Source organism: Silene latifolia, chromosome Y (assembly GCF_048544455.1).
Source record: "Silene latifolia isolate original U9 population chromosome Y, ASM4854445v1, whole genome shotgun sequence".
In the NCBI taxonomy this organism is placed as follows: Eukaryota; Viridiplantae; Streptophyta; class Magnoliopsida; order Caryophyllales; family Caryophyllaceae; genus Silene; species Silene latifolia.
In genome coordinates this window covers 127,139,010-127,157,977 of record NC_133538.1, presented here as the reverse complement: position 1 = coordinate 127,157,977, position 18,968 = coordinate 127,139,010, and the positions used below count along the sequence as shown (strand labels likewise).

The 18,968-nt window shown below is 37.0% G+C and overlaps 1 long non-coding RNA gene across 1 annotated transcript; it reads left to right on the top strand.

The window, feature by feature from the left end:
* Positions 1–14,537: 14,537 nt before the first annotated feature.
* On the top strand, positions 14,538–16,259 carry LOC141627254 (uncharacterized). The gene is made up of 4 exons (XR_012536817.1): positions 14,538–14,756; positions 14,857–14,954; positions 15,152–15,191; positions 16,194–16,259. It is a non-coding gene; the product is annotated as an uncharacterized LOC141627254 (long non-coding RNA).
* Positions 16,260–18,968: the final 2,709 nt, after the last annotated feature.

Here is an 18,968-nt window from a genome sequence, read left to right as displayed (position 1 = left end):
AACGGTTTAAGACGGCGGTCTTCAGCTTGTCTATGTTCTACTCCTATCCATTTCATCCTAGCTAGTTGCATTAGTTTGCTTGAGGACAAGCAAAGATTTGGTTTGGGGAAGTTTGATGCGTGCATTTTATATAGACTTTTACGGTCTCTTTTGGCACGCATTTCTATGTATTTGAGTGATATTATGTCACTTTATACCCCGAATAGTCTACTTTGTTTTGTTTTGCATTATTTGCAGGTACGAACCGGAATGACTAGAAATCAGCCTATTTGCGATCCTCCAAGCTTGCTTACGAGAGTTGGCGCGAAACTTTACCATCTTGAGACGCGTGAAGGCATCCAAAGGATTAGGAGAACACACAAGAAGTCAAGAACCCCTCGATCGAGATGTCCTGTTCTCGATCGAGTGAATGCAAAGGTGAAGGCCTCGATCGAGATGCCATGTTCTCGATCGAGGGAGATACTTAGGGGAAGCTCTCGATCGAGCAACTGTGGAGTTCGATCGAGAGGCCACGCACTGATGGGCTTTAATTCGATTGTGTTGTTATTTTATAACGCTTTATTTCCTTGCTATTTTTCTTATAAAGAGGCAAGGAATACTAGAGACCTAATTATGACATTCTGGACGGAGGACGGAGACTGTTGCTTGAGTTTTTGGATCGGAAGTACTTTTCATCGCCATTTCTCAATTTTTCTTATGTTGAATTCGGTATTATCATAGCATAATTTCAGTTCAGTTTCGTTTATTATGTTATCTATTGTTATTTGCTTTGCCACTATTGTTCCTCATTTTGATCATGAATAGCTAATCGCTTTGCTAGGATTTAGGGTAGCCATGGCGTAGGAAGGACGAATTAATTAGAACACCCGTAGTCTAGTTGTATGCATCTGCTGCTTTAATATCTCTTAATTGTTTGAGTCGACGCACTCAATTAACTGTCTCGTTATCCCCTTCTCCTAGATCGAAAGATTGGAAAATGAGTAGTTCTGCAGCGTTTTATTAGGATTTATGCTAGCTAGGGCGAAAGCTAAACTAGTATTGCCTAGGGCGAACTAATGACCGAAAGGTGACGTTTATTACCCACAGCTTGGATTTAGGGCATCTTTATTTTAGTCCGGACTTTAAAAGCCATGGTGAACCGACAATCCTAGTACCTTTCTCCCTTGTTCATCTCTATTTTATTTCTCTCTCGTTCCTTTTATTCTCTCCTTTACTCGTAGTTTTTAGAAAACAAACAAACAAACCCCCTATTTTGGTTACTTTCGACAGACCTAGTTGACTATAGGATTCCCATCTCCCTGTGGATTCGATACCCGACTACCTCTGCTACATTTAGTTGAGACCCGTTGGTTTTATCTTTGACAGGGTTGCGACAGCCTTGTCAAATTTTAAAATTTGATACCGTCGTTTTAGTATCAAAAATAATATTTATAAAACCAAATTACTAAAAGGTAGTAATAAGGGTCGATCCGCAGGGAGGCAAGATATCTGTTTTAACGGTTCGTTTATTCGGTCAAAAGTGGGGGTTTTCTAAAATTGGTTTTCTAAACTACGAGTTTGAGAGAGTAAGAGAAAAGCAAGGGAAGAGGGATAGCTAAGACAGTCGGTTCACCATGATTAATCAGTTTAGCAATCTACGTCTAAGGTCTAGCAAATAGATCTAAGGGGTTACGAACGTCACCTTTCGGTCCTTAATTCGCCCTAAAATACAAATAGCTTAGCTTTCGCCCTCACTACCGTATCCTAACGTATCGCTACGAGTCTTCCCTTTTCCAACCTTTCGGTCCAAGTCAAGGTTAACTAAGATCTATAATCTAATTGCGTCGACTCAATTAAACTATAACAATTATATGTAGCGATAACAACATAAATCAAATAAGCATTATCATAATAATTCGATTGCTAATCTAACATAATTACGGATCCCCTATCGTCCTAGCAAGGAATTTAGCAATGCATAAAATAATTAAGCATAAAGAGAAGGGAGGAAGAAATACCGAAAATGAACTAAGAATATATTGAGATCCGCGAAAATAGAGGGAAGTCGAAACTGGAGAGGAGCTCCAGTCTCGTGAATTGTGTCGTGTAAATGTCGACTTCCTCTCCTATTTATAATAAGGAGATGATATTATTAATATCCTAATATCCTATTAAAAAGTCTAAGTACAATGAACTTGCGTAAAACTAATCTTCTTCACGTGTCAATGACTAGGATAGCATGGATAAGCTCTCGATCAAGAGGATAAAGCTCTCGATCGAGCACTTCTTCTTGGCAGACCTCTCGGTTAAGGCTCTCGATCGAGAGGTTAAGGCTCTCGATCGAGCACTCTTTTCAGCAACCTTCTCGATCGAGAAATGTAGCTCTCGATCGAGCAAAATGGTATAGCCAAGCTCTCGATCGAGCAAACATAGTTCTTGATCGAGAACTTCTCAGCGCGTAACTCCTACTTCGCGCAGTGAACTTCAAACGGCAGCCATTTCTTCGTCACTTATCGGAATGAAGTGATTTTCGCGGCGTTGGAAAGCTAAGAGGATCAGCTTTCACTTTCATTTCGAATCACCTGAATATCAGTTATATAACTCTAGATATGGCTCTTCAAAGAAAGAACTAGTAATTTGAAGTTCTTCCTTTGCCTTTTAAGCTTCACTACTCCTTTGCGCATCTCGTAATTGTAGTTTCCGAGCTCCAAATCCACTCATCTCCTAAATGCATGCTTAAGGACATGTTTTAGGCTTGATTTCCGCTACTTCTTGTTTTGTACCTACAAAACAGTAATAAAAACACAAAGTAGCCAATTCGGGGCAAATAGCGGTATAAAACCACTTAAACAATATAGAAATGCGTGAATAAATGGACTAAAAAGTCTATATAAAATACACGCATCAAAATTCCCCAAACCAAACCTTTGCTTGTCCTCAAGCAAACTAAATGCAACTAACTACATGAGCTAATGAAAAGGAACAAAACTAGGACAAGTTAGAAATCGTCTACTCAAACCAATTTAATGCAAAAGAGTCAACTACTAAAAGCGCAATAACAAAGCAAACGAATTTATACATATTTCATAAATAGTTGAACGTTCGACCTTGCAAGACTTTCAAAAATGGACTCTCCCGTGTCACTCTCTCTCAAATAGGCACAAGGTAAGCATTATATGTAAGAGAGAAAGAAAATATAGTCGCTCACCTAGACTACGACCAACATGTTCATGTATGCTTAACTAGCATGAATAATGATTTTAGCTACCGTACATACGCATAACCACCATCAAGGACTATTACATGCCGAACTATTGCAAGATATGGATACGTGAGGCTAAGTGGGAAAGAAGGGGCAAAACAAGTATGGAAATGAGGGGCAAATAGCCAAGCTAGTACCTAACAAACCATTAGAAACCGTATCCCGTTCCTCCAACTTGAAAAATAAATCATTGCCTCTAATATTTAGGCAAAACTCAACACATAATCGAAAATGAACACCTCCAAATCATAACAATAAGCATATGAGGTGTATATCGTCCCAGCCAAATTATTAAATAAGAAGTAATTTTTATTAACTCCTTTTTTTTTTTCTTTTTCATTCATTCTTTTTTTTCATTGTTTTCTTTTCTCCCTTTTTTTCTCTTCCTTCATGGCTGACACAAGGAACCTCTCGATCGAGTTGAATGAGCTCTCGATCGAGCGGTCACTAACTCAAGTTTAGTCGATCGATCACATAACCATTCGATCGACCATAAATGTAACCATAAAAGGCTCGATCGAGCACAATATCTCTCGATCGACCACTCTCATCAGCATTTTCCAACATTTCTCATAAATACTCACTCCAAACAGTGAAAACGAGCCACAAACTGTACAAATTAACAAATTCCTATACTACTACCTACCTCAGCACAATGGTAGGCTAAGTATGGGATGTAGTTAAGGGCAACTGGCAGATATGGCTTAATGTGGAGTTAAATGGGGCAAAATGAGAAAGGGGGAGATGCAATAGTTCTCAAAACATGCAATACCGACCACAAACTGATTCGTATAGGCAAAAAGCAATCAAAACTCATACACATGCAAAACATGAAATGATGGGAGTACTACTCTCATTCCTAAATTAACCGGTCATGAATGTCACCAGTTATAGGCTCTATATCTCAGAAATTATAAGTAGCTTGCCAAAATTTCAAGTCAAGTCTACTTGTTCAACGAATTTTGAAACGAAATTCGAGAAAATGCTTTGAAAATTACTAAAAGACGTGAAAAATTTGCAAGGCTTAAGTTAAAATAATTACAACATAGAATTATTCCATTCCGACACAACCTAAATGCAAAATTAAACGTGATATTTTTGGTTTTTTCGAAATTTTTAAGTTTTTATGGTTTTTGTTATTTTTTGAAATTAAATACAATGCATACAAAAATGCAAGAAATATGAATGCAAAACAAATTGAAATGCGGACTCAAAAGGATGCATACACCCTCCCCAAACCAAAACAGACAATGTCCTCATTGTCTTCACAGCTAACTACAGCAGCTAAATGGGAGATGGGGCACGCAACCTAATACATGTTCCTAAAATGCGATAAATAAGATGAAAAATATGGAAGACGGTACTTACAAAACGGCTTCCCCAAACCAGCATCAAACTAGGGGAGCGAGTAGCTAGCGTACTACTCAGTAAGCGCGCGAGTCAACAGCAGAAGAGGCGGCTACGGCAACAGCAGGGTTCGTAGTCCTATTTGTTATTTTCTAGGCTGAGATAAGCAAATAAAAAATTAAGGGGGAGGGGGTGCACGAAAATGGGAAGTATCAAAAGAAGGAAATAAATCGAAAAGAAATAAGAAAAGTTGAAGTAACTCCCCTATTTCGAAATCTCCTCGATCGAGAAGGAGTAGTATCTCGATTGCCTCCATAATCCTCTCGATCGAGTAACAAAGTTACTCGATCGAGCCTTTACTAAGCTTGGCTTCCTCGATCGACCAGACGGACCCTCGATCGAGGCCTTACTCTCCAATTTCCCCTCGACCGAGTAGTAAAACTACTCGATCAAACCTTGTTTCAGCTATCTGCAAAACTAAACAGGAAATGCATTCCAAATACCAAAATAGTTGTTTCACGCGAAGAACATTAGTCTACTTAAACTAATTGTCTAAAGAATGTTTAAAAAGCATAAAAAGTTTTAAGTGTAAATTTATTCCAAATTGCACGGGGTTGCAAACCCGGCTTAACAACTAAGGAAATAATTCGCTTCTCCTTGAGGCTTTTGACTGAAAGCAGTTATTTCGGCCATCAATAGCTTCAATACCGTCCTCCACAGCACAGCAGTATCGGAGTAGCGGCCCATCAAGGCACGTATCACGACTCCCTTGTCCCCTTTTTCTTTCTTCCTAGGCGGGGCGGAATGTTGCGATCCCTTTCCCGGGTTCCAGCTCGTTAAACCTGCATAAGAAGAAATATAGCGATGTTCCTCCAAATTGCTCCCGAGTTGGGGTGGAGGCGTCAATTCAAAAACAGTATATGAATTAACGGAAAGATGAAAACTCGTATTAAAGTCAACAAAAGGAACGATAGTACCTTCTACTGAAGCGATACGACCTTCGTTCACCTTCTCATCGTCAATTGGGATAGAATCGGATGAATAACCATTGTTATCCGCACCTATTGTGCTTGATCGAGAAAGTGAATCACTTGATCAAACTCCTTATTCGCTAGAATCTCTCGATCGAGCAGTGTATTCACTCGATCGAGAACCTTCTTCAACAAAACTCCTCAATCGAGCAACATAGTCACTCGATCGAGGGAACTCTTCATCCCAATCAGTCGATCGAGCTGTTTTAGTTGCTCGATCGACCACCTCCTCGGCTGAATCATAGGCAGCAATGTTGAAGATTTCCACGAAATCCGAGTCCTCGGAATCCGTGTCATACATAACATTCTCTGGCTCGGTTATTATTTGAGCCATTGAATGCGTAAGACTCTCGACAGCAGCGTTTGTCGATTCTTCAACTTGAAGAGTAAGTGCCGCCAATAGCGACTTCAATTCGTCCATCTCTTCGTTGTTGTCATCATCGAAAGAGGGAGTGGGTTGTTGCGGCGAAAAAGGATAGGGGGGCTCTTGGAAGCCACGTGGATAGTACGGATGTGGCGTATAACTGCGTGGTGGGAACGAAACAGAATGAGTTTGTTTATACTGTCGATAAGCATAAACATCGTCAAGATCTGCAAGGCAACAAGCCGCCTCGTGTCCCACGACACCACATCTCTCACAAAATACCTTCTGAAGCATCGTTATAGGACCTGTAAGACCTATCAAACAACACTAGAGAAGGAATAAGAACTGTCACAGGAAATAAAATTTCCCGAGACGGATGGAAATAAACGAAACAAAAAAATAGATAGGGCAATTGCCTCCCCGGCAATGGCGCCAAAATTTGATACCGTCGTTTTAGTATCAAAAAAAATATTTATAAAACCAAATTACTAAAAGGTAGTAATAAGGGTCGATCCGCAGGGAGGCAAGTTATCTGTTTTAACGGTTCGTTTATTCGGTCAAAAGTGGGGGTTTTATAAAATTGGTTTTCTAAACTACGAGTTTGAGAGAGTAAGAGAAAAGCAAGGGAAGAGGGATAGCTAAGACAGTCGGTTCACCATGATTAATCAGTTTAGCAATCTACGTCTAAGGTCTAGCAAATAGATCTAAGGGGTTACGAACGTCACCTTTCGGTCCTTAATTCGCCCTAAAATACAAATAGCTTAGCTTTCGCCCTCACTACCGTATCCTAACGTATCGCTACGAGTCTTCCCTTTTTCAACCTTTCGGTCCAAGTCAAGGTTAACTAAGATCTATAATCTAATTGCGTCGACTCAATTAAACTATAACAATTATATGTAGTGATAACAACATAAATCAAATAAGCATTATCATAATAATTCGATTGCTAATCTAACATAATTACGGATCCCCTATCGTCCTAGCAAGGAATTTAGCAATGCATAAAATAATTAAGCATAAAGAGAAGGGAGGAAGAAATACCGAAAATGAACTAAGAATATATTGAGATCCGCGAAAATAGAGGGAAGTCGAAACTGGAGAGGAGCTCCAGTCTCGTGAATTGTGTCGTGTAAATGTCGACTTCCTCTCTTATTTATAATAAGGAGAGGATATTATTAATATCCTAATATCCTATTAAAAAGTCTAAGTACAATGAACTTGCGTAAAACTAATCTTCTTCACGTGTCAATCACTAGGATAGCATGGATAAGCTCTCGATCGAGAGGATAAAGCTCTCGATCGAGCACTTCTTCTTGGCAGACCTCTCGCTCGAGAGGTTAAGGCTCTCGATCGAGCACTCTTTTCAGCAACCCTCTCGATCGAGAAATGTAGCTCTCGATCGAGCAAAATGGTATAGCAAAGCTCTCGATCGAGCAAACATAGTTCTCGATCGAGAACTTCTCAGCGCGTAACTCCTGCTTCGCGCAGTGAACTTCAAACGGCCGCCATTTCTTCGTTACTTATCGGAATCAAGTGATTTTTGCGGCGTTGGAAAGCTAAGAGGATCAGCTTTCACCTCCACTTAGAATCACCTGAATATCAGTTATATAACTCGAGATATGACTCTTCAAAGCAAGAACTAGTAATTTGAAGTTCTTCCTTTGCCTTTTAAGCTTCACTACTCCTTTGCGCATCTCGTAATTGTAGTTTCCGAGCTCCAAATCCACTCATCTCCTAAATGCATGCTTAAGGACATGTTTTAGGCTTGATTTCCGCTACTTCTTGTCTTGTACCTACAAAACAATAATAAAAACAAAAAGGAGCCAATTCGGGGCAAATAGCGGTATAAAACCACTTAAACAATATAGAAATGCGTGAATAAATGGACTAAAAAGTCTATATAAAATACACGCATCAGACTACGAACTTTGATAAGACTTTATAACTCATTGCTTAAGACTTTGTAATTTTATCGAGACTTTGTAATTTTATTCAAGACTTTGTATTTGGTATTTGTAAGGAGTGCAAAAATGAAGTGCATAAATGTGCACAAAAAGAAGTCAGTGCATAAATATGCACAAAGCAGAGGTCATTTTGAATACACAGGACTACAGGAGGAAAGTGTTCAGGCAAGGGTCTGGATCGGACCCGGACCCGACACGGACCCGACACGGACCCGTTGGGTATGGGTAAGGGTCCAATAAATTTAGACCCTTTAGGGTGTGGGTCGGGTCTGGGTCCCATGTTTGGGGACGGGTCCGGGTCCGGGTCTTGCTGGACCCGACCCAGACCCGACCCATTGCCATCCCTAGTAGGGACTTATGTCATTAGTTTAGCATCTGGCTTAGAATTGTATTTAAATAATTTTTATTTTGTACCTACTTTAAGAAAGAACATAATATCGATCTCTGTAGTAGATGTAGAGGGTTTCAGTTTTGTAATAAAAGACAAATGTCGTACTTTTTCTTTTAATGATATGATATGTGGTTATGCTAAATCTATCAATGGTATTTATATTCTCGATCTAACTAATGAAGTTTATCATATACAAAGTAAAAAGCTCAAAACAGGTGACCCAGAACTATCTTATCTATGGCATTGTCGTTTAGGTCAAATAAACGAAAATTGCATTAAGAGACTAGGAAAGACTGGTATTTTATCACCGTTTGATTACGAATCTTATGACACATGCGAGTCTTTTGTTCTTGGTAGCAATATGACTCGTTCACCTTTTTCTGTAAAAGGAGAAAGAGCAAGTCAATTGTTGGGTCTTATACATACCGATGTATGTAGGCCAATGACTATCACTACTAGAGGTGGTTATGACGACTTCATTACTTTCACTAATGTCTTAAGTAGATATGGATATGTCTACTTAATGAGGTACAAGAGTGAAGCATTTGAAAAGTTCAAATAATTCCAAAATGAAGTAGAAAATCAACTTGAAAGAAAGATCAAAGCATTACGATCTGATTATGGTGGGGAATATTTAAGTAATGACTTTGATACTCACCTAAGAGATTGTGGTATAGTATCACAATTAACTCCTCCCGTAACACCACAATTAAATGGTGTAGCTGAGAGAAGAAACTGAACATTACTAGATATGGTTCGGTCTATGATGAGTCAGACTAAGCTTCCTGACTCATTTTGCGGATTTGCAATTCTTTCTACTATTTCATCTTTTAACCGAAGTCCAACTAAGGCAGCTGATAAAACTCCACATGATTTGTGGAAAGGGAAGGTCCATAATTTATCGTTTGTGTTTCTTTGTAGGTTATCCTAAGGAAAAACGTGGTTATTACTTCTACAATCGTGACGAGAACGAAGTGTTTGTACCTCCTGATGTTGTCTTCCTAGAAAAAGAATTTATTTGAACTTAGTGAAGTTAAAGAGCCACATATTAAGGATATGATGCAGGAAGATGGTCCTTCTTCATCTGGCTCAGTTGTAATTCCTAGGAGGTCAATTCGCATTAGCCACCCTCCTGATAGATATCTTAGTATTATCGAGGCATATGGTAACTACGATGTCTTACTTTTAGAAATTGACGAGCCTACTACCTACAAGTCAGCTATTTCTAGTCCAAAATATAAACTATGGCTTAAGGTCATGCGATCCAAGATGGACTCTATGCGAGAAAATCAGGTATGGGACGTGGTTGATTTGCATGAAGATGTTAGACCTCTTTAGTGTAAATGGATTTTTAAAATCAAAATCGGCTTGGATGGACATAAAGATGTCAACAAAGCGCGATTGGTTGCAAAAGGATTCACTCAGGTTCATGGTTTTCAATATGATGAGACCTTTGCACCAGTTGCAATACTTAGGTCTGTTCGGATTATCTTAGCGATTGCTGCATTTCATGATTATGAAATTTGGCAGATGGACGTAAAATTCGCCTTCTTGAATGGGTTTCTAGAAGAGGAAGTGTATATGCCACAACCTGAAGGTTTTGTTGATCCAAACAATCCTAAGAAAGTATTCATGCTTAAGAGTTCCATTTATGGTCTTAAGAAAGCATCAAGGAGTTAGAACCATCGCTTTGATCATGTAATTAAACAGAATGGCTTCACTCGAAATGTCGAGGAACCATGTTTATACATGAAGTTTAGTGGGAGCAAAATAGTTTTTTTAGTCTTATATGTGGATGACATATTACTCATTGGGAATGATATACAAATGCTCACTTCTGTAAAGGAGTGGCTTAAAAATAATTTTTGAATGAAAGACTTTAGAGAGGCGTAACACATCTTAAGTATCCAGATTTATAAGGATAGATCCAAAAGGATATTAGCATTAAGTCAAGAAGCTTATATAGATAAAATTTTTAACAGGTTAAAAAAGATAAACTCTTTGAGAGGTCATCTTACGATAGGTCATGGGATCACTCTAAGCAAGTCACAATGTCCTACTGAGCCAGCACAAATTGAATGCATGAAATTGATCCCTTATGCTTCCGCTGTTGGATCAGTCATGTACGCTATAATGTTTACCCGTACTGATGTCTCGTATGCTTTGAGTATGATGAGTCGTTACTAAAAAGAACCTGGTGAAAGTCACTGGATAGCCATGAAGAACATCCTTAAGTACTTGAGAAGACTTAGGATTGGTTCTTAGTATTTGGAAGTGATACTGAGCTATGTTTAAAAGGTTACACGGATGCCAGTTTCCAAACTGATAGGGATGATCTTAAATCCCACACAGGCTATATATTTATGTTGAATGGTGGTGCTGTGAGCTAGAAGAGTTTCAAGCAAGTTGTTAATGCGGATTCTACAACGAAAGCTGAGTATCTTGCCGCGTCGGAAGCTATTTGGATTTGGCAGTTTTTCAAAGGGCTAAGAGTAGTTCCCACAGCTGCAGATCCTATCACCATTTTCTGTGATAATATTGGGGCTATTTTTCAAGCGAAGAAGCCCAAGTCTAGTAATAAGTCTAGACATGTACTCAGGAAGTATCATGTAATTAGAGATTATATTGATAGAAAGGAAGTAGCGATTTGAAAGGTTGGGACATATGATAACATTGCTGATCCTTTAACTAAGTCATTATTGCAGGCTAAGTATAATAGTCGTGTACTTTCGATGGGATTGAAACGTGTACCTGATTTGATATAGATTATAAGATATTTAATAATTGGATTTTATATCATTATTTACATATATGATAATCACATTTATAGTTTGAGTTTTTCATAACTATTTTATTTTTATACTTTGTCTTTCCGAGTAGGTTGTTAAAACAACGTTGAACCCTACTTAAAGTGAACAGGATTTACATTGTATTTTTTTCCCTGGTTACTTAATGAGGTAACGTCTCGGAGTCACTAGATTGTAAGTCGATTGATGGTGGGTTCGACAACAATTGGGTCATTAAAATGACCAGTCGATTACATAGGCAGACTTTTGAGACACTCTGGCGGGCAGTGACCATTTTTTTTTTATAGAGTCCTCATGTTGCTTGGTCATGGCAAGGATTTTTATTTATTCTTTTGAGTCGATTCTTTAGACTAGCGGTTATTTGTCTGAGTCAGTATAGTTTTCGATTGGCTTTGATTTTTGTCCTAGGTCGTGCCGTAAAAGGAGGCCGATGGGCATCGTTTGGGTCATGGTGATCTGTGATTGAATGAAGAAAATAGGTGAACAGGATTGTCCACCCACGTCAGGGTTTATTATCTTAAGGCCACTCGAGGAGATGTGACTGGAAATACATGGCCACGCTCGTATGAATCTATGGTAGATTATTCGGTGAGACAGTTACTCTCCCGATCGAGAAAACCACTCATGATTTAATCATTTGCAAGTGCGACCTGAAAGACACCTTGCATTGAGTGGGAGATATAACGCACAAGAGAATCGGTAACGCACAACTTGTTTTGGACAAGTGGGAGATTGTTGGAGTAGGTGTCCTCCACAATAGTGCGTCTGCATAACAAATCTCATAAAAGGAATATTAAGGATATAATATTTATTTTATACTTGTCAGTTGATCAACATATATCGGTAACGCTCAGCTGACTAGAGTTAGACGTTACTGTCGTTTGCTTGCGGTGTTTAACTGATCCCTTTCGGTCACACTTATAGGATTGAGCCCAAATAGGAAAGTTAATTATTTGTATAAGATACAATTTAATTAGCTTCCAGAATAATACGACTAATAGTTAGTCGAGTGAATTTGTGTTTTGAGTCGAGTTTAGAACTCGGGCCAAGTAAGTTTATTATTCAATTATACGATAATTAACTAATAAATTTTATATTTTGTATTAATATGATTAAATAAGACAGTATTTAGTAATGGAAAGGTTAATTTGCTAAATATTTGAGGTAGATGTATATATTGTGAGACAGAGGTAAATAGCTAATAATATTACAAGGGGTTGTCAAATTAGCTAATTGGATCATAAAAGACACATTTTATATTGATGAAATGGTAAAATATCAATTAAAAGTTAAGTGTATATTAGTCATAAATTTGTATTATTTAAATGTTAAATGATCAAATTATTATTTAATTATATAAGACAATTAAATATAGAACTTATAAACATTTATAGGACAAATATCGAAAGTCAAAATAAGACCAAAACTACTCACATGGACCGGCATAATTGTTGTTAAAGTCAACAATTTTTGAGAAAAATTTGCCTAACCACATGGGGTATGTCCATGAATTGTTTGCATTTAGAGGCCTATTAATGCCTCACCTTTTACGCATTTAAGGGTTATTTTTTAGAGCAAAAAAATTGTCTAAAAACCTCCCTTGTTGTCGTGAAGAAGAGAACAGGAAAGAAAAAAAATTGTTACATTTCTTACCTTCATCTTCATCAACAAAACTTAAAACAAATTCACAAAAAAATAATAAACATTAAATATTATCATTGTAATAATATTTGTTTTATTATTCTAGTCAAAATTCTAATTATCTAGTTAGTAATATTACGATTATTTGGGTGATATCTTGGGTGTTACTTGAAGGAAATCTTCTACTTTGGAGACTTTGGGTAAGGAGGTTATCCAACAATTTCATAGCTCAAGAACCTCAAAGTTATTTTGAGGTGTGCATTACCTAATTGTCATTGTGAGGAAAATTCTTTTATTTACTTATTCGAGCATATAGTTTGCATGCATGTCATTAAGACCATCTTAAACTAAGTTAACTAGTAATTTAGTACATTATTAGAGGAGTCTAATATAATATGGGGTCTTAATCTAACAATACGCAACCAACACCACTCATTCTTCTATAAATACCCCCCCTTCATGCATCATTTACACTTACGCGAGTGTCCGCCCCTTCACCTCTCCCTTAAAATTCTCAACTCGACTTTATAAGTCAAAAATCGACGCGAGTTTTGGACCTACCGATCCAAAATACGAGCCTTACACACTTTGTTTGGTACCATCATCGTACAATAAAAACACTTGACCGACCATTTCGACCAACTACACCTAATCAACAACTAAAAGCAACACTCTTTCTTACAAATTAGTTTTAAATCGAGTTTTTTGACTCATGAGTTTAACCTTTGTCTATTTTCACAAGTAACCGAACATATAAGTATGAGGGCGTAATAAACTCATTTACTTCATGTTTTACTGTTTCTGTGGTATTATAAAAATAAATCATGCATAACACGCTTCAAAACATGGAATGATCGACCAAAAACCGAGTCTTGGCCTAAGACAGGAGCTCCTTGCCACGCAAGAAGGCCCGCGTCCCAATGGGATCCTCGGGTCAGGACTCAAACGTGTTTGAGTTCATCATTCCTTCATTATTTTCCTCTATTTTCTTTCTTTACTTTTACGGCTCTTTTTATCACTTTTATTCATTCTTATGACAAGGATTTTTTACCATTACCAAAATCATCCTTGGTTATTTATACCATGACGGTTTTATCCCGTATGACGATGATATTTGTTGGTTAATTACAAATTAATGGGTACTTAAACACCCTTTTCTTTTATTGTTCATTTTTCTCATTCATTTACACTTGCAAGCCTTTTAGTCATATTCATAATCACTCTTGGATTGTACATACCATGTCGGTTTAATTCGAGTACGATGATAAATGTTGACTAATTACAAAGCAATGAACTTAACATAATTAGTTCATATCAAACATCTTTATTTCATTTTGCTTTCTTTTATTTTTATTTTTATTTTTATTCCATTCTTATCTTGACCATATTGTGTGTCATCCTTGGTAAAAATACATGCCATGTTGATTTAACTCGAATTTGATGATGAAATGGTTAAGCATATATTTTACACATCTTATTCATAAACTATCATTACTACAAAGATAGGAATAAGTAACGCCTAATAGAGAACGGCCCAGTTAGATAAATGTTCTCTAGAAATAAAGAGAACGCTTTTCTTAGATAAGCGTTATGTAAAAAAATAATAGAGAACGCCTTTTATATTAACAGTTCTCTACATTTATTAAAAATAAAAAATGAAAAAAATAATCGGACTAAAACCCATCCAACTTTTCCTTTATTCTTTATATAATAATAATGCTATTAATCTACGGAGTATTATACACCGTACTTCACTCTACTTAGCAAAACAAAGATACAACCCGCCATGTTTTTTAATTGAATAAACCCCTTCAATCCTCACCCTCAGTAATCTCCATCACCCTCACTAATCTCCATCACCCGTATTTCGTCGACTATCGAGAACCGCCACCAACTCCCTTACATCGTAGATCGCATCACAACTGTACACCACCACTTTCCGCCTCTTCATCTGGTCCGAAATTTCTAGGGTTTGCTCACATTACTCCAAAATTTTGAGAATTTATTTTTGTCACGTTTCGAATTCCGTATATTAATCGAGAAACTTACTTGTTTCTTTGAAAGTTGCAGGTTGGTTTTGCTAATCTAAGGTCTTTACTTTATTAAACCCTAGAAATTGGGGATTTTTATAATAAAGAGGAAAATTGACGAAAACTGATAGAACAGAGGTATGTTTCTTGTTTCACACCTCTTGTATTCAATATATTTGTATTCCATGTGCTTTCCTCAGTATTCGTATATATGTGCTGCAATTATTGGGCTTTTTTGTATTGATTTTATATGTCTCATTTTATTATGTTAGATATTACCTCAATATCACATTTTCGTAATTGATGAACATGGGGGCTGTCATGTTTTTCCACAGCTTCAAGAGGCCTCGGATGTCCCAACCAGGATCAACCAAGGTAGCGTTCTGTTTTTCTTTAATTATTTGATTCTTTGGTATTAAGGACTATGATTTACTTGAAGCTCTTATATTGTACTATGATTCTATGAACAACAAAAACGATTATTGTGCTAAACTTGATTGTTGTATGATAATGATACTAACCAAACTCAATGCCTGCCTTGATTTATGCTTTAGTCTTACAAGTAGCCTAGTCGATAAGTTGGAGTATATGGCATGTGTGTTGTGTTTGTTGAAAGTCAAATTTTTGCTTAAAATTGTGATTTGAAACTCTACGAGCTGATGGAGGTTGATCTCAATACTCTATGTCAACAGCATTACTGAAACACAAAGGATTTAATCACACGTATCACTTTTTTTCCATATTCTCTACTCTACATTACATTCTTTCTTATTATTAAACCTTGATATATATGTTTTCTTTACTTTAGTTAGTCCTGCTTATTAAAGTAAGCTAATAGATTCGCTTGGCAAAAAGTTATGATTTTTTTTTTATGGGTGACAGGACTGATATGTTGTGTTATGGTAATCTTCATCCTGGTTGTTGTAAGATTCTCATTTTGAGTGATAATCGTGATTTGTATTTCTGTTTTTGTAGCTGAATTATTTAAGAATTTGTTCATTTACATTTTTGTTGCGTTTGTATTACACGATTAACATTATCATTTCGAGATGTGCGTAATTGGAGGTTAATGATGGGATTAATGCTCATTGAAGCTCTTGACATGAGAGTATCAAGTACACATGCTGCCTCACACTTTTCTAATATTTTCAAAGGATTGATTCTGATTTTCTCTACAATTCTAAACCATAATTTTCAGAGTTTGAATTATCGTGGTTACGTACTCATCGTGATTTGGGATTTTCACCATACCGCCCATTGTAATTGTATCTTTTGCTCATTGGTGTCGCTCACTAGAATTATATCTTACGCTCACCACGACGTCGCTAACCGTAATTTTCTCGTTTAAGTATGAATATTTATGTCGTATTTTTACAGGTGATTGCTGCATCGGGAGCTGTAAAGCATGAGGAATGAACTTGTGGACCAATTGAAGACGTTTTCACTAAGCTGTTTGGTATGTTTTTCACTGCTGGCAATCACATATTCACATCTCTCAATTAGTGATGGTTGCCTTTAGGTAGATTCTTATCTTCCCATTACTCTAATTTCCTTAACAATCTCTACTGATAATTATTTCTCAATTATCTCTAAAATTATTGATTATCCTTAAACTTGTGATTACTGGAACATTTTAGTTGTTGGGTATAATAGTGAGCTTATATTCTGATCAATTTTAGTGTATTGTTACAGCTTACAAAGATGACATCTCCAAAATATTCATGTACTTTCTAAAATTTCTTAAAGTTCCTTTGAGTTATGATCAATTTTGTTTATTCTTACCAGACATCTCTTAATTCAATCTGCTATCATTTCCTGTCTGTAATTTTTCATATGACATATTATAGAAGGGACTGAAGATAGCACAAGTATCAAACACTAATGAGCCAGTAAGTTTTTACTTTTTGTTTCATACCAAACAATGATTCTTTTTTCTAATTGCATATTATACGTAATAGTTAATCATATCTGAATTAGTAACTTGTATTAGTAATATACCTGTTTAAGTTGACACATCATGTGGCTAGCAATTTATAAGGGAAATTGAATTATCATCAAGTCATCATCTATGGATGCAGTTCATATATGGTGGTTATGACTTGACTTGCTGCATTAGAATTATCACCTATGGATGCAAATGGATAGTTGTAGCAGGTTGCAACAGGTTTTCTTCTAATGAAGACATGCTATAGGAAATAATTAAGGACATGGAACACATGCTGCGGAGGTCGTAAGAGAGAAATTCAGTATTTATGGTATAATAGGTGTATCTTAAGTTAGTTGTATAACTTATTATTTGTAAATCAGAAGCTGGTATAAAGCGTATTTCAGTATCTATGGTGTTTGGGCTGGTGATTAATGATACGGTGTATGCTACTTTTGGAGTAATAAAAGTGACTACTTTTTCCTGTTTTGTTTCTTTGTTTTAATTTTCAATATTTCTCCATTTATATTATATACGTAGTAGTAGTTTTTTTTTAAAAAAAGAAGAATAGAGAATTGTTGGCTAAGCCCACCGTTCTCTATTCTTATGAAAAGAGAACGCTTATAAGACGTTCTCTAAAGATCATTTCAACAGTTCTCTATGATTGTGAATAGAAAACGCCTCTTCCAACCGTTTTATAAGCTTTAGAGAACGCTGACCTAAAGAACGCTTCTAAGGCGTTCTCTAAAGATCATTTCAACAGTTCTCTAAGCCTATTTTTGTAGTAGTGTGTTCATATCAAGCTTGCAAATCCGAATCCGATGCAAAATATTACCAACATAATGGTAAATGCACCAATTCATGCAAATCATATTCAAAACATTAGCACAAAAGCGGTTTTAACAACCTTTTCAACAAAAGCGGTTTTTAATAACCTTTTTTAAAACGGTTTTGACAAACTTTTTCAAACCTAGAAGAAGCCCATTGTCACGTCGTACGGCTCGCTCACTACTGCGCTGTCTGGCACTGTTCTGCTTCTTTTTAACACTTGTTTAGGATGATCCCGATTACGGTTAACCCGAAAGCATACGGATCAGATTGGCGAGTTTAAATTTTACACTTTATCTTTTAACATTCTTTTCCAAACAAATGGATCGTGTTAAGCACCATAAATCTAACTCGGTAAATGGATGTTTAATTTTCGTTTTGCATGCAAATCAACTTAAATGCAACTTTGAAACCAATTTCTTGGTAATTGCATGAACAACCGACTTAGCAAAATCCACATGTTAGGTTAAACTATTGGATGAGCATTCATACATTTAACCCGTTTTATCAACTTTTGCACTTAACAACCACGATCGATTAGTAGAGGCCGTTACGCGGGCGGGATTAAGCGTTCGATTAAAGAGCTTCCCAATACGTACGCTCACCCCATATTAGAGTTTCTGGATAACGAATTGCCTTATCCAGGGTAATACGAGAGTCTTTCTACTATAGGATGCTAAAGGAGAACGAGTCCTTATTTTTAGTACCTAAGTCAAGCACGGCTTTATGCTTCGTTTGACTGATGTACAAGGTGGATCGAACGGTTTCCAAGCACCCCATAATTGCTTGGTGGTGACTCCGAACATCTCCCATCGTTTCTAGACCTTCATCGAGATAAAATTGACCGATCTAATACGATCTGGCCGAAAGCATTTTCCTACGTCCCCGAACGTGGCTCTTCGACCGCCATGTGCCTACAGATCAGTGTACAGGTGATGTGACTCATATTTACGCACACTTAGTCCCCTAACTAGCCTAGTTCCTATACTTTTTAGTGTGTATTAGGGTCGTTTCTTGTCTTTAGCTTCCTATTATGCATATTCTATGAGAATTGGTGTCCTTGCTAGGAGAGGAGCACTAACCTTGCCTAAACGGAGCTAAATTGATTACATACAACGACCAAGCATCAAAGAGGAGACCAAGGATAAAGGCCTTAGTAAATAAAGCAAGTTTTTGGGCAATGAAGGACAATCCCCATGACCCAAGAATCTATCCCAACAAGTTGTTGGGCAAGGATGACGAGAAGGGAGCCATTAAAAGAAGAAATTGCTTGGAACTAAACTAAGACTTGATTTTTTGGCTATGAAACTATGCTAGATGAAACGGCATCAAAAATGAAGTTGTCTAGGCTTTTGAATCACTCCAATAGGAGTTCGGATGAGGAAATGACGTCCGTTTTA